General features: G+C 38.7%; 1 pseudogene; it reads right to left on the bottom strand.

Moving 5' to 3' along the window:
- Positions 1-5,288: 5,288 nt before the first annotated feature.
- The window catches only part of LOC123253814, a 54,610-nt pseudogene continuing 45,670 nt past the window's right edge, over positions 5,289-14,228 (bottom strand).

Raw genomic sequence — 14,228 nt, forward strand, 5'->3', positions numbered from 1 at the left:
ATTTTCTTTGAAATCTTTTATATCCTGGCTCGTGAAAGGCATATAGTGTTTCAATGTGACCACATCCCCATTGGGTGCTATTGTGGACACTTCCCTTAAGGGAAAAAAGGCCTGCACAGGAATCATTTACTGACTGTGGGTAGGCCATGTTAGTCAGAAGTTGCAGAGCATGAGCAAATTGATTTAGAGTGCGAGAGAAGAGTTTTTGTACCTGAGATATAGTAGAGGGACCTGGTATTCCTATGTTAGAGGAAACAGGTTTGCAAAAATCAGGTCTGTTTTGGGGAGAATACTCTTCTGTCATTTTAGCTTGTAAGTCATACATGATCTGGTTCAATTGAACTTGTATATTGGCTTGCATTCTCCTTATTTGTGACCATCCAACCCAGAGAAAAAAGAAAACTACAAGCCACAAAGAAACAAGGAAGTAATCAAGAGCTCTATAATTTTCTAACTGGCAAAAACTGCAAGGGTTTCTTGTAGAGTAGCATTTATACTGCTGAACATTGTGATAATAAAAAAAGGGCAGATTAAAGGGAAGTGGAAAGCAGAATAAGTTTTTAATGTATATATTGATTTGTTTATTTAATTTGGGGGTAGCGATAAACTAAAGGGTATTGTATATTATTATTATTATTTTAATGGTTTTGCTTAAAAAATTAATTATAATTTATTCATGTATATTGAATTTTATAATTTGTTTACAGTATATAGTTTGTAATTATATTAAATTTGTAAAAACAATTTTTGATATTAATTTAATTTCTTTTTTTAATTAAAAAATGTTAATGCCTTTATTTATTTATATACTTATTTGGTGTTGTTGCTCAGCAGGAAGAAGGGGGGAGAAACAGAGAAAAGGGGAAAAATTGCTCTCTATTGACATCTGGTGGCTAAGTGGTCACACTACAGCAGAGAAGGGTAGAAGTGGCAAGCAAGGGGCATGACTGTGTTTGCCAGAAATGGAGGATATGGCTACAAAACAGGGCAGATTCATTCTAAAGCCTTTGCAGGCAGAAACTGGGGTTTGAAGCAATTCCCTTGAATTTTTTTAAACCCCAGTCGGGCAAGGAAGCTAGAAAGTAGGCTGGGGTGGATGAAGAAAGGTCAGAACCTCCCCACACCAAGGCAAAAAACCCAGCAGAGGTTAAGGATTTCTGCAAGGTTAAAAGGCTCTTTCTCCCACAGGGGCTAGGGGCTGTGGGGTGTTTTAAAGCTTACCAGTCACAAGAGTAGTAGGCATGTCAGCTGGACTGTCTTAAGAAGGTCAGTAGTATCACGAAACCGCAATAGTAAATAAAGTAGCTTAAGTCTGGTGCTGGCTGCCACTTGGGGCTGAAAACAGCCCTAGATTTTAAAATCCCACCTGGCCAGGCAGTCAAGGGGCAGGAAAAGCTCTTAGAAGGTGCCGGGAGGCTGCAGTGTTCTGAAGAACCAGCACAAGGGTGGAGCAGGTGAGGAAGGCCTGTGAAAGGTGCCTGGGAGGGAAAATGCACAGATCAGGAGAAAATATGGAAGGCAGCTGCTTGGCAAAAGTTTTTAAAAAATAAACCACAGAAAGCTCTGCCTCTGGGGTAGGGTAGGCAGAGAGGCGCAGCTAGGAACTATTTTCACAGGGAGTCTGAAAATCCCTTCTTGGTTGCCAACTGTGGGTTTTGAAATTAATATTCAATGCCTCCAAAGTATGATATTTATAAGGATTTTATTTAAAGTGCTGGGAAAGAGTCTTAAAACTCACCCTTAACTATGCCACCTCCTTTCCAAAAGCTCCCGTCACCACACCCACAACAACCATATCAAAAACAGTCTGTGAAACCCACAACCAATAGGAAAAGGCTTAAGTAATTATGGGTATGGTGAAAAGGAGTTTGGGTAATGTAGTTTTAACTCACAACCAATAGGAAAAGGCTTAAGGAATTAAGGTTATGGGGAAAGGGAGTTTGGATAATGTAGGGGTTTTTTTTAACTTAAAAAGAAAGATGTATATGTTTATTATCTGATTTACATTCCATAAATAAAGTCAAGTGCACAAAGCTGTCTGAAAACAGTCCACATTCCTAAATATTAGACGATGTTAGCCAGCAGTCACCTACTATTTGCTGCACTCTTGCCTGCAATCACTTCTGCATACACAAATGCATTTCACTGCTGTGCCAGACACAGAGTATAATCCATGTGTATTACACATTTGACATCAAGTGGAGGTGGCCAGACTTTAAGACCAGACCCAGAGAATGCACACATTCTTTCATTGTAAGAATTAACAATACTTTAATACTGTATCAGATACATACCACAGGGAGTTGGCCCTCAGTAAGCCTCTTCTAATGTGTTTCCTATCTCGAATTTTGCACCTTCCTGCCAAATTTCTGTTGGAATGTATAGCAGTTAAACCAGGTGCTCATGCTACTCTAATATTGTCATTCATTTTTCTGCAGAAGCTTTACAGTTGGTTTTTATTTTGAGTTTAGGTAGTTAGCCTGTTAGCTAACTACCTAAAGGACCAACTTCTACTCAAAATTACAGACACAGGAAACTTCCTTGAAAGGATAGAAAGAAAAAAAAAACTGTTGTTGACATTGGTCTTCAAGTCTAACATGCAAGTTGTGAAAACAGCAAAAATATCTGAATAGTAACAGCAGCAATGGACAAGTCTAGGAGGCTTTCTAGCCACCAAAAACTCATTTCTTGTTACCAAATCTTGATGTGGCCCAGTTTCTCAGATGGTACATACCATGATAACATTTTGCTGGCTTTCACAATTCGTCCACCTGACTTCTTACACAGATCCACTTCTTAACCAACACGGACTGGTATGTAACCCGTGTGCTTCTGGCTGAATGCTGACCTAGCCATCTTAGTCTGTCTTTCAAATATTTGCTAACTTGGCTGCTAAGCTAATTCTTCACTACTTCCTAGAGAGGTTAGTTTTTTTTTTGGGGGGGAAGTACATATAAATTGGAATTTCCTTAATATAGAACACTTCAAAATCTAGCTTAGTTTATAGATATTTATATCATAGACTACAGAAACCTGACATCTGACACTTTGTGCGGTTTTCTGGGTCCCATGCTGTTCGACTCTTCTTGACATTCTTTCAGAAGTCATAAATTCTTAGGGAAAGGATATATTAGAAATCTGGTTCATTTGAGGGAAAAGAAAAAAAAATCTCTAACTAAAAAAAGCAAGAAGCCCACACAGTTCCTTGAAGTAATACAAATTCAAATGCCCTTTTTTTAAAAAAGGAGGTTTTTGGTTTTCATTGTTTTTTGGTCATTTCAGCAACTAAGATTTTTCTTTTAGCATCCTTCATTTAGGGGACAGGCTTATGTCAGCTTGTTTATGCCCACGTTTGGTAACCCTTTCAGAACGTGTGACTGCACTCTTTATTTAGGCACAAGATGGAAGGAAGGGGAAGTTGTCCTCATTTTTTAAAGTGTCATTTAGAAAATTTAAGTTGTATCAAAATATATCACAAAAATACTAAAAGGATCAAAAGTTCACATGATCGACAGTGTGCAAGTGTTAGGTGATTTTTTTCCCTGACCTATACCATCTGAGGTTTTTACATTTATGGCTGAGTCTACAGCTACTTAAGATGAGGAGGAGCCTCTGGCAGCCAAAAGAGTAAAGAATCTGCTTGCTGACAAGCAGGTTAATCATAGGTCCATGGGACAGCATAATTATTCTAGGCAAAAAGTTCATCATGGAAGTCCTCTTTCCACCAAATCAGGGTCATCCACAAAATTACCCTGCAAAGTGGTACGACTCATACAAGTCAGCACCAGAGGTTTGTGCTTTCCTGTCTTTTACAAAAGGGGCAAACAAGAAGGGCAATAAGTCATTTCTGTTCATCTTTTTTGTCAATCATGTCTCTTAAGATAGTTCCATTTATTTCCAAACTGTCCTATTCAAATGATGATACAATACATGGAGGTACAGAAGTTATTCAGTGGGCCTGGGAAAAAACAACTACTTCTTCCTGTCACAACTTTGCATTTTGTATTGGTATTTGAAACCTAATACCAAAGTGTCTGCTGATGAAGATAAACAATAAAGGGAACCCATCCAGAAGAGTAAAGACAATCTGCTTCAGTGGGTTTCATTTGTTCCACCCTTTAAAAAGCTCATTCTTGGAGAAAGGGATTGATTTCACCAAGCAGACACAGCAGAACAACTCCATGATTGGTCCTTATTTTGTGTTATATTTTTCATGTAGATTAAATAAAATCAAAATTCAACCCCAAAGTTGTCTTCGAGTGTTGGTGTCTCTGGTTATTTTTTCAGTTCCTAATAACTCAATGTGCCTGAGAATTTCTTTGTGCAAATGCAAGTATTCTTTCATTAAAACATGTATAGCCAACTGTGGAAAGATTCCTTTCCACAGTTGCAACAACCTTTTATTAAAAAACAAAAAACATCTCCCGATTCCTATGGATTGCACTTTTTCTTTATACTCTTCCCAGCCTCCAAAAAGACCTGTGAGACACTAATTATGTTTATATGTCTTGATCATTGCACTCCTCCAAAAGGAAATTCAGGTAATACATTTCATTGGCTCATTTACTAAGCTTAAATGGAAAAAAGAAAATAAGGAAGAAAGGCATTGTTTTTCTGCATAGTACAAAAATACAAAATTTTTAAAAACTGTAAAGGTGGCTGCAAATACAAAAAGAATTTGAAGAGTGCTTGTGCTCAGTATAACTCTCCTATTTGCTTGTGGACATGAGGCAGAAAGAAACATGGGCTTCCTCTGATCTGATGAACAAGTAAAATTCCTAGCTTTTTGTTTTGATGGTGAAAAAAAAACAGGTGACAGACATGCTTATAGCTAAGTATCATATAGGAAGAATGTATAAAATTCCTCATTGATGCTAAGTAAAAACCTGGACTTGTCACTTTAATCCCTAGTTTAGACACCAGCCTGGAAAAAAAGATGAATTTTCAAATGACAATGGAAGTTTTCTCATTCTCTGCCTCTATAAATTGACTTCTCTCAACTTGTGATTGAAAAAGGGATGAGAATACAAGTCCAGAGTGTATTTCAGATATAGTCTACTATTAAAAAATCTATTTTATTTTGCTTTACCTCTTTTTTTTGGTTCAAGTCAAGAAATTCTGAGGCTCCACGCATGCTTTCTATTTCTTCCTTTCTAATTCCTGTATCCATCCTTCTTGCTTACATATTTCTCAATTATAATTACTCAAACCCTAGGTCTTTTCACCATGCCCATCTTCATTATCCTGACCTTTTTCCATTTTCACATCCACAATCCTTCTACAACTTTCTTTTTCCTTCTGATTAGACTACTTTGATCATTACAAATTTATCCTTCATATGCAAATTCAGTCTTCCTTCAAGATAGCCATTTTGGGGGAAGATGTGCAAACTGGGGCTCCAAAGCTACCCATCATGACTGGAAGACTCTGGTTCCTCCTGAGGCCACCCAATAAATTGCTACTTGCATTTAAAAAGGCAGCAGAGTCTGGTCTTCACAGACCAATTTCTGTCCCATGGATTTTTCAATTTTCCTTCATCTCAGGGGTCTTGATGACCCTGGCTATTCCAAGTCTCTTTAGTCTGTCCACTAGGTTCATCTTCAATTGGCCAAAATCTGGAGGGGTCTTTTGAAGGCCTCAAGCCATACATCTCCTGTAGGAATGTTTCAGCTGGTCGAGAGGCAAGAAAGTTTTCAGAGATTTGTGCCCGGGATTCAAAAGGCAAAGGAGATGGACAAGGTGAACGGGATGGAGAATTTGGTGGGGTGGAGCGAATGGCTGGGACTTTAGTGAGTGGTAGGATGAGAGGGTTCTCTGAAATGGGGCTGTGGTATACTTTAGCAGAGATGCCTCGTTCTTGCAGAAGTTTGGCCAGATTCATGGTACTGCTGCAGGTGGTTGTGGAGTCTAGTCGACTGGTGACGGATTCCCCGATGCTGAGCCTGTAGGACAGGGCGGGGGAATTCATTGCGGTACTAGGTGTACTGCTACTGGTGCTTCTGCAGGATAATGATGGGAACTTGGCGCTTGGGGTAACCTGGGTGATATCAGAAGGGTGCAATATCCTACAGGTGGTAAAGGTAAAAGCGGAATTTGTGTAAGACAGACATTTTCCTGGATTTCAGGCTGTAAGTGGCACACTTACGGAAGAAATAGGTGGTAGGAAGATACTGGGCACTGGCTTAGATATTGAAGGTTTCCCTTCCTCCTGAAAAGGCTGCTGCACCTGAAATGTTATGCCCCCATCTTGTTCTTCTTCTAAATCAAAAAGGTGATAAATAACATCTTCTGGCAATAAAGTAAAGCCTTTTGTAATGACACCTGGACGTGGGTCAAGAATGGTCCCCAGGTTTGGTTGTGCTAGTTGCTGCCAATGATGTAGAGTTTGAGATCCTTCGAGGGGTTTGACAATCTGAAGCTTTTCTGGCATAAAAGCTCGAATGCAACTGTTACTGGTACTGAGATCTGTGACCTCAGATTGGTTAGTGCAAAGAGAGGCAAAGATCCCTGTGGGGGTGCTGTAGCCACTGACCTGTTCTTTCTCATCAGCCAACACATGCATCTTGCGTTCTCATTCCTCAGCAAAGAATTGTTTCTCACTTAAGTAGTTGTGCTGGCGTAGCAAGAGGCGGTGCAAAGCTGTAGTTAAGTCACTGACTCCAGGGGTTCCTGGCAGCTCCATCTTTAGGGAGTCCTTAGATGTGTCATCCTCACTGCTCCTCAGGTTCAGGTGTGTACTGCTTTCCATATGCTGCAGATCTGACTGGAAAGGCATCGCAGTCATGATGACGCTTGAGAGATTGGAGCCTGAAATCGGAAGCAGGGCAGGAAACGAGGCAGAACGGCAGCGCGCATCATTAGCTACCTTGACTGTGTCAAATACCCGCTTCTGTTGCACTTTTTGTTTGCAGAGAGAAGACTCCTCATCTAAACTTAGTTCTTTGCGCATGGTTCCCTCAATTTCAGCTGCTAGAGATTCCGCAGAAAATGCTCCACACTGTTGGGGCCATATACGTGTGCTGCAGGGCTGGATCTACTCCAAAGTTCCTTTACTTCTTCTAGAGATTCGTGTAGCATTCCCAGACACTCTGCATTCCGATCCTGTAATTCATGTAGCTCCATTGTCACCTGTCTTTGGGCATCTTTGGAAGCTTGTAGGTGAAGCCTCAGTTCCTCTTTTTCAATTACATGTTCTTTCAGTTTGGGCTGAAGGTCAACGATCTGAGACAGAAGGGAGGAGATCTCTTCCTGGTATCGAATCAGTTCGTCATTCTTCCTGATAACTCCTCTGTCATCCTGGATATCTAAGCATTGGTTTCACGGAGTTCTTTAACACAGTCATTGACAAGTTGCTGCTCCTTCTCTTCATAAGTAATTGTTTCAGTCTTTATGTCACAAGCCTTCCATCAGAGAGCCAAATTCTCTTCCTCCAGTTCCTTGAGTTTTTCTTGTAGCATGTCCAGCTGCAAGAGACCTTGAGACAGGCTGAAAGATTCATTAAATTTAAATGGGGTAGAACAGCTGGGATCAGTTTCACTCTCTTCAGAAGCAATGGAGACAAATCGAAGTAATTCATCTTTCTTAGACAACTCATGCTGCAGCTGATTAACTTGATCAAAGGCTTGTCCCAACTGCTCTTCAAGTGCTTCATTCTGTTCAGGCAGAATATGGTTCCTCTTCAAGAGAGCTTGTCCAATGCGAGCTGCTAGCTCTAGGTCCCGATCTTTCTCAGCCAGAAGATGTGTGACCCTGTCAATGTCATTGTAAGTTTTGGTCATCTGCTCCACTCTGTCTGTGCCTAGAATCATATAACAGAAAGTCTCTTCAGCAAGGACTGGAGAAATGGCATCAGAGTCATGCTGATTCTGACGGGGAGACTGAGTCCAGTCTTGATTCTCATATAAGAAGAGGAAATCCGCTTGGAGCTTGTATTAAGGAAGCTGTTCTTCTAGCAGGCTCACCAATTCAACTTCCTCATTGGAGGAGATCCTCATTGGAGCAAACATCAGTGATACTTTCTGAGTCTTTGTGATTGATATTCATCAGGTTTCCTTCACATATTAGTGAACTGAAAATGGCATTCCAAAGGCAGCAGCATCCACAATTCTTTTTTGTGTTGGTAAAGAACAACTACTTTGGTTTTGGAACAACAGAGAAGAAAGCCATCAAACCATTCAAAAAAAGAAATTGCTCTAGTGACCTTACTTCCCTTTTACAGGTCAGATCACAACTTTGAAAAAGCTGGATACTTCTAATTAGTCAATTGATACATCCGGTGCACGTTATATAGTCTCATGTGGTTACATCTCTTGGGTCAGCCTTCACCGTATCCTGGTGTGATCATAGTCAAGTCAGTTAACTCCCCAGAGACTCATTTTCCCCATCAACGTGGTTCCGGGGTCCTTGTCTCACAGATGGAGCAAGCCTCGGGAGGGTCCCAACAAAAAGCTGGCTCTGGGTAATGTAGTTTTAAAAGGAGTACAAAGTCTTTTCAACTTTACGATGGGGAGCTGTTCCTTGGGGGAGGTTTCAGCATGAATGGAAAAGCTGTCTCCCCCAGTTACAATGTGAATGGAACAGTGTTCCCAAATGCTTCAGTTCAGGGTTTTATATTCTTTACAACAGTGATGGTGTGACTAGTGTGGTAACCACTGAGGCATTGGGTGGGTGATTTGGTCTGCCTGAAGACATAGGAGGTGGCCCTCCTGCTTCAGAGGACAGATGGATGTCTGAGATACAACCTGATGAGATCAAGGTGTAACCTGAGGTGCATCTCCATATCCATTTCAAACTAAGACTAATCTCAGGGCCTACAAGATCTATCACATGTTCTTGGGTTAGGAGTGACAAGGGCAGAAAGGAGCAGGGAATTTGGAAAGCCCATGTCAAACAGAGGATTGACAGAAGCAGCCATGAGGTGTGGGGAAACTCTGTAACACTGAGTGGAAGATGTATCACAGATGAGAGACACTGAGCAGAAATCTTGGTGAGAGAAGGTGAGATCAAATGGCTCACAGAGTTAATAAGCATTGATTAGCTATTTAATGTGTTATAGGTTGCATAGCACTGGGGATATGAATACAAGAAGAAAGAAAGATAGTCCCTACCCTCTAAGTACTTACTTTGTTTTGGGAAAAATCAGCAAAAAATTTGAAAAGCATTTTGGAGTGGTTGGGGGTGGGGAGGGGCACTGATAAAAAAATCTGGAGTATAGCCTGGAGAGGAATAATAAATGGTTGAATTGGGCCTGGAAAGAGATATCTAATCAGAAGGAGAGGCCCCAGAGGTGGAGGTACTTTTAAGGTGTGAATTCAAGAGCCAGAGTGCAACTTCAGGCTGAAGAGTTGAGACATGGTAGAGAAAGACCAGAATGAAGAGAAGCTAAGAAAATGAAGTGAATGACATATATTTTAGTGGTAGTAGTAACAAGATTTGGAAACTAATTAGTTTTGAGGCCTAAGACAGTGCAGATCATTAAGGTAAATCACATCAACAAACATTTATTAAGTGCCAACTATCTGCCAGATTCTATGCTTTGTGTTTGAGACAATGATAAAAAGGAAAGAAAGAATAGAAAAACATTCCCTGCCTCAGGGATCTCACAATGTAATGAAGGAAGACAGAAAAAAGTGGAAGCTGAAGAGGAGGAGGCATATGATTAAGTCCTCTGCTGGAGAAGTCAGAGGAGTCACAAAGGAATGCATCCAGTTGACAAATGAGTACCCAGCTTAAATGGAGACTTTATAACACATGACTCTACCTTCATAGCTATCATTAGTTAATAGACAGGCAGACAGTCACACATATAGGGAGGGAGGAAGAGAGACACGGTCAGAGAATAGCGAGAGACAGAGAGTGAGCACTTACACAATTCTATCTAAGTAAGTTAAGTAAGGGACTAATGACTGAATTTTAAAATATAAGCATTCAAGAAATGAATACTCTGACATCATTGAGCTTACATTCTTTGTGGAAAGAGGTCACATGAATGAAAGATGTAAGGGATAGAGTAGGGTATGATTTAGAGCTGGTAGCCACCATGAAATTCAGAATCATGAAAAGATGCATAAATATTTGGAGTTCAGTATGCCAGAGGCCACAAGATATCTATATGAATTCATTTATAAGGTTTCCCTTAAAAATGGAGATGCATTTTAATAAATCGAAAGTTATTTGGTGCTCATGGCTGGGTCAAGCCAATATCATAAAAATGAAAATATTTCCAGAGTTAACTTACAAATGGAATCCTATAGCAATGACACAATCAAAAGGATACATTACAGAACTCATTAAAATAACAACAAAACTCACATGGGGAAAAGCCTAAAATATCAAAGAAAATGATTAAAAAAGAGTACAGGATATCAATTATGTCTCCAGAAGTCAAACAGTACTATTAAGAAGCAGTCATCAAAACATAAAGGACTGGTTAAAAAATAGAGAAACAAATCAATAGAGAAGACTATGCATGGGAGAGCCAGCACTAATGAGACTTCATATCCTATGTTTGATAAACCTGAACACATATATTACTTAAGAATGAAATTTTTTTTAAAAAATGTGTTAAGCAGAAAAAGATTGAAAATTAGGCTTAGATCAGTAGCTTACAGTCTTACCCCAAATAAATTCTAAATGTATATGGGACCTTAATATTAGGAATTATACCATTAAACAAGTGAGAAAAATATTTTAAATATCTGCCTTTCACAGCTATGGGTAGAAGCTGAATATTAAATATAGTCTGCATATACCAGGATATTATTTTTCCTGTCAAATAATTCATAGCTTAATCAGATCTTCTTCAAGGCATAGATTGTCAGTTCTGGACTTATATTAAATATATTGGGCCAAGCCAAAGAGAAAACTTTCCTAATCCCTGCATCATTGGCAATGATTACAGAAAAGCTATCATTCTCCCAGATAGTAGACCGAGTGTAGCCTGTCACACTACCTCTATTCTACAAATGGACTCAAAATAGAAGCTAGCCCTTTTCAGTGCCAATTGGATGGCCTTGTGTGGCACTGAGTTGAATGTATTTGTGGGACCCAACTAGGGAAGCTATCTTGCACTATCACTTTTATTGTTGGCATCATCCAAGACAGAAGAAAAAAAGAATGTTCTTAGTACCTAGCAGTGGGCATGGAAGCCTTCTAACACCTGAGAACGAGCCCATTCCCAATATTCCAAACCCCTACTCTTTTTTATGGAATCCAGAGATATATCTTTCCCATGGTGCTACCGAAGGATATTGGCTTCCATTTGGAAGGCAGATTCTTGTTCTCTTTCTTAGAAAAATGTGACTAAGAGTTACCAATCCTTTCCATCATACATATATTTATATTAACTACTAAAAATAGCTGTTAAACGTCCTCTTGAATCAATATCTCCACTTATCCATTACTCAATGTCATCCAGTGCAGAACATGCATAATTGAAATGTCTCAGGTTAACCAGCTCTTGAAATGAGTTGAGTGACTTCACAAATTGATTACTCACAACAAATGAAAGATTGTAGTTTGGTGCCAAGTACTATATAATTGTGGGGAAGTAGATACTATGCCCCTATCATTCTTACCAATACTCACTCAGAAGAAACTGATACATGTACAATGGCAAAGCTACATTAGTCATTTCCCCAAAAGCAAGATATATTATGCTATATAGACTCTCTAAAAGTCTCTTTTGCATGATTTGATCTTTTACACTTCAATTCTTCCAAGCACCATTTCATCTAAAATCTTCTTATACATTCTTTAAAAAGGAATCTGATATTTTTTCTTAAGACATGTATATTATATATCAGATATTTGATATGTAATATTGTCATGTGATATTATTTTAAATTACATTTTGTTACATTACATTACATTGTAGTATATTTTTATATTCACTGCTGATCTCAACTTTAATGCTCTTTTTTCTCTAGTTTTTCAAAAGAACCCTTTCTCTTGCTTTTCCTTCTACCAGAGATCTCTTTCCCTATGTCTTCTGTTAGACTATCCATCAGATTACAATTTCTAAATGGCAACTATAAAAAACTTACTGTAAAAGAATCACAAGCAATGCAGAAAGACTGTAATATTAAATGCATTCCTTTGAGACACTAATACACTAAAACCACATGCAATAAAGGACTGAAGAAAGATTAAAATTTCATTAGAAAATTGAAAAAAACTTATCATAAAGAATATTTATTTATTTAATTAAAGAGAATGGCAATGATTTAGAAACATGACAAAATTTATCAGATTGAAGTCAAAGTAGTACTTGGGGGAAACTATATTGCAAAATACTTACACCAATTAAATACAGAAAGGGTAGATCAATGTATTGTGCATACAACTTTAAAAAAGAAGTAAAGAACTAATTTTAAAATTAAGCACCAACTTGGTAAAGCTGAAAATCAGAGAAAAGATTAATGATGTTAGAATACCAATGAAATAATAAATAAGACAAGGAGTTAGGTCTAAGAGAAAAATAAAACTGATAAATCACTTGTTAATTTGATTTAAAAAGAAAACCAAAGAATGATTCCAGTTCCGGGTAAAGATGGCGTCAGAGTAAAAAGCAGCTCTTAACCTTTCCTAACCAAAACATACAGGACTCCAAAAGGAGACATAAAAACAAGTCCAGACGAACAGTGGGACCCCACAAGAGGGTGCAGCGTGGAAGAGAAAATCCAGGCAACTGAGCAAATAGAGGAGGAGAACAAACAAGCATCCAGACCGTACCAAAATAAGGAAAACTGGTCACAAGCTCTTGAAGAGTTCAAAACTGAGATGACAAGAAATTTGGAAAAGATTTGGTTAGAGAAATGGGAAATAGCTCAAAAGGAAATCAGGCAATAAAATAACAGTTTAAAAGGCAGAATTTTTCAATTGGAAAGTGAGACTCAGAAATCAAATGAACTGATAAGCAAATTGAACACCAGAAATGATCAGATTGCAAAGGAAAACCAGTCCCTAAAAGCTAGAATTGAGCAATTAGAAGCTACTGATCTCTCAACACAAGAAGAAAAAATAAAACAGAGTTAAAAGACTGATAAAATAGAAGGAAACATAAAATATCTCAATGACAAAGTGACAGACCAAGAAAACTGTTCTAGAAGAGACAATTTGAGAATCATTGGTCTTCCAGAAAAACCAGAAATTAATAGAAACTTGGACTCCATACTAAAAGAAATTATTCAGCAAAACTGCTGTGAAGTCCTACAACAAGAGGGCAATATAGACATTGAAAGGATCCATAGATCACCCTCGACACTCGACCCAGAAAAGACAATGCCCAGGAATATAATAGCAAAATTCAAGACCTTCCAAGTAAAAGAAAAAATCTTACAAGAAGCCAGAAAGAGACAATTCAAATATCAAGGAGCACCAATCAGGATCACATAGGATCCAGCAGCCTCCACACAAAGCGACTGCAAGGCTTGGAATATGATATTCAGAAAGGCAAGAGAGCTGGGCCTGCAACCACGGATCAACTACCCATCAAAACTGACTATATACTTGCAGGGGAAAGTATGGGCATTCAACAAAATTGAAGATTTCCAAGTATTTGCACAGAAAAGACCAGGGCTAAATGGAAAGTTTGATATCCAACCACAAAAATCAAGAGAAACATGAAAAGGTAAATAAGAAACAGAGGGGAAAGAAAGAAAACTCATAATTTTTAAATTTGCCTTTTTAAGGGCCTCAGTAAGATCTAATTATCAGTATTCCTATATAGAGAAATGCTATGTATAATTCTCTGTAGTGAACTCTATTCACTATTATAGTATTCACTATTATAGTAATCTGAAGAATAATTCACAGGGAGAGGGTGGAATACTAAATGGTCTAAGATGACATGGAGGGGTGGGAGAGGGGGGAGTAAATAGTAGGGGACACCAAGAGAAACTTGAGTGAATAAGAAAAATAGGATATGATATTACACACAAAGAGGGCATGGGAAGGAGAGGGGACAAATAATATTATAAGAAGGAGAGGAAGAGAGCATTAAGAGGTAATATTTAAACATTACTCTCAGTGAAATCAACCTGGAGAGGGAAGAGTGGGGGTGGGGTGGTTGTTCAGCCCGCGATTTAGTGAGAGCTGTTTCACCCCTTTATAGCATGGAAATGCCTTGATTCCACGTACCTTCCACACTGTGCCCTGTTGTGGGATTCCTCCGTTCGTCTGGACTTGTTTTTATGTCCCCTTGAGGAGTTTTGTGTGTTTCGGTCAGG

Source organism: Gracilinanus agilis, chromosome X, assembly GCF_016433145.1.
Source record: "Gracilinanus agilis isolate LMUSP501 chromosome X, AgileGrace, whole genome shotgun sequence".
Classification (NCBI taxonomy): domain Eukaryota; kingdom Metazoa; phylum Chordata; class Mammalia; order Didelphimorphia; family Didelphidae; genus Gracilinanus; species Gracilinanus agilis.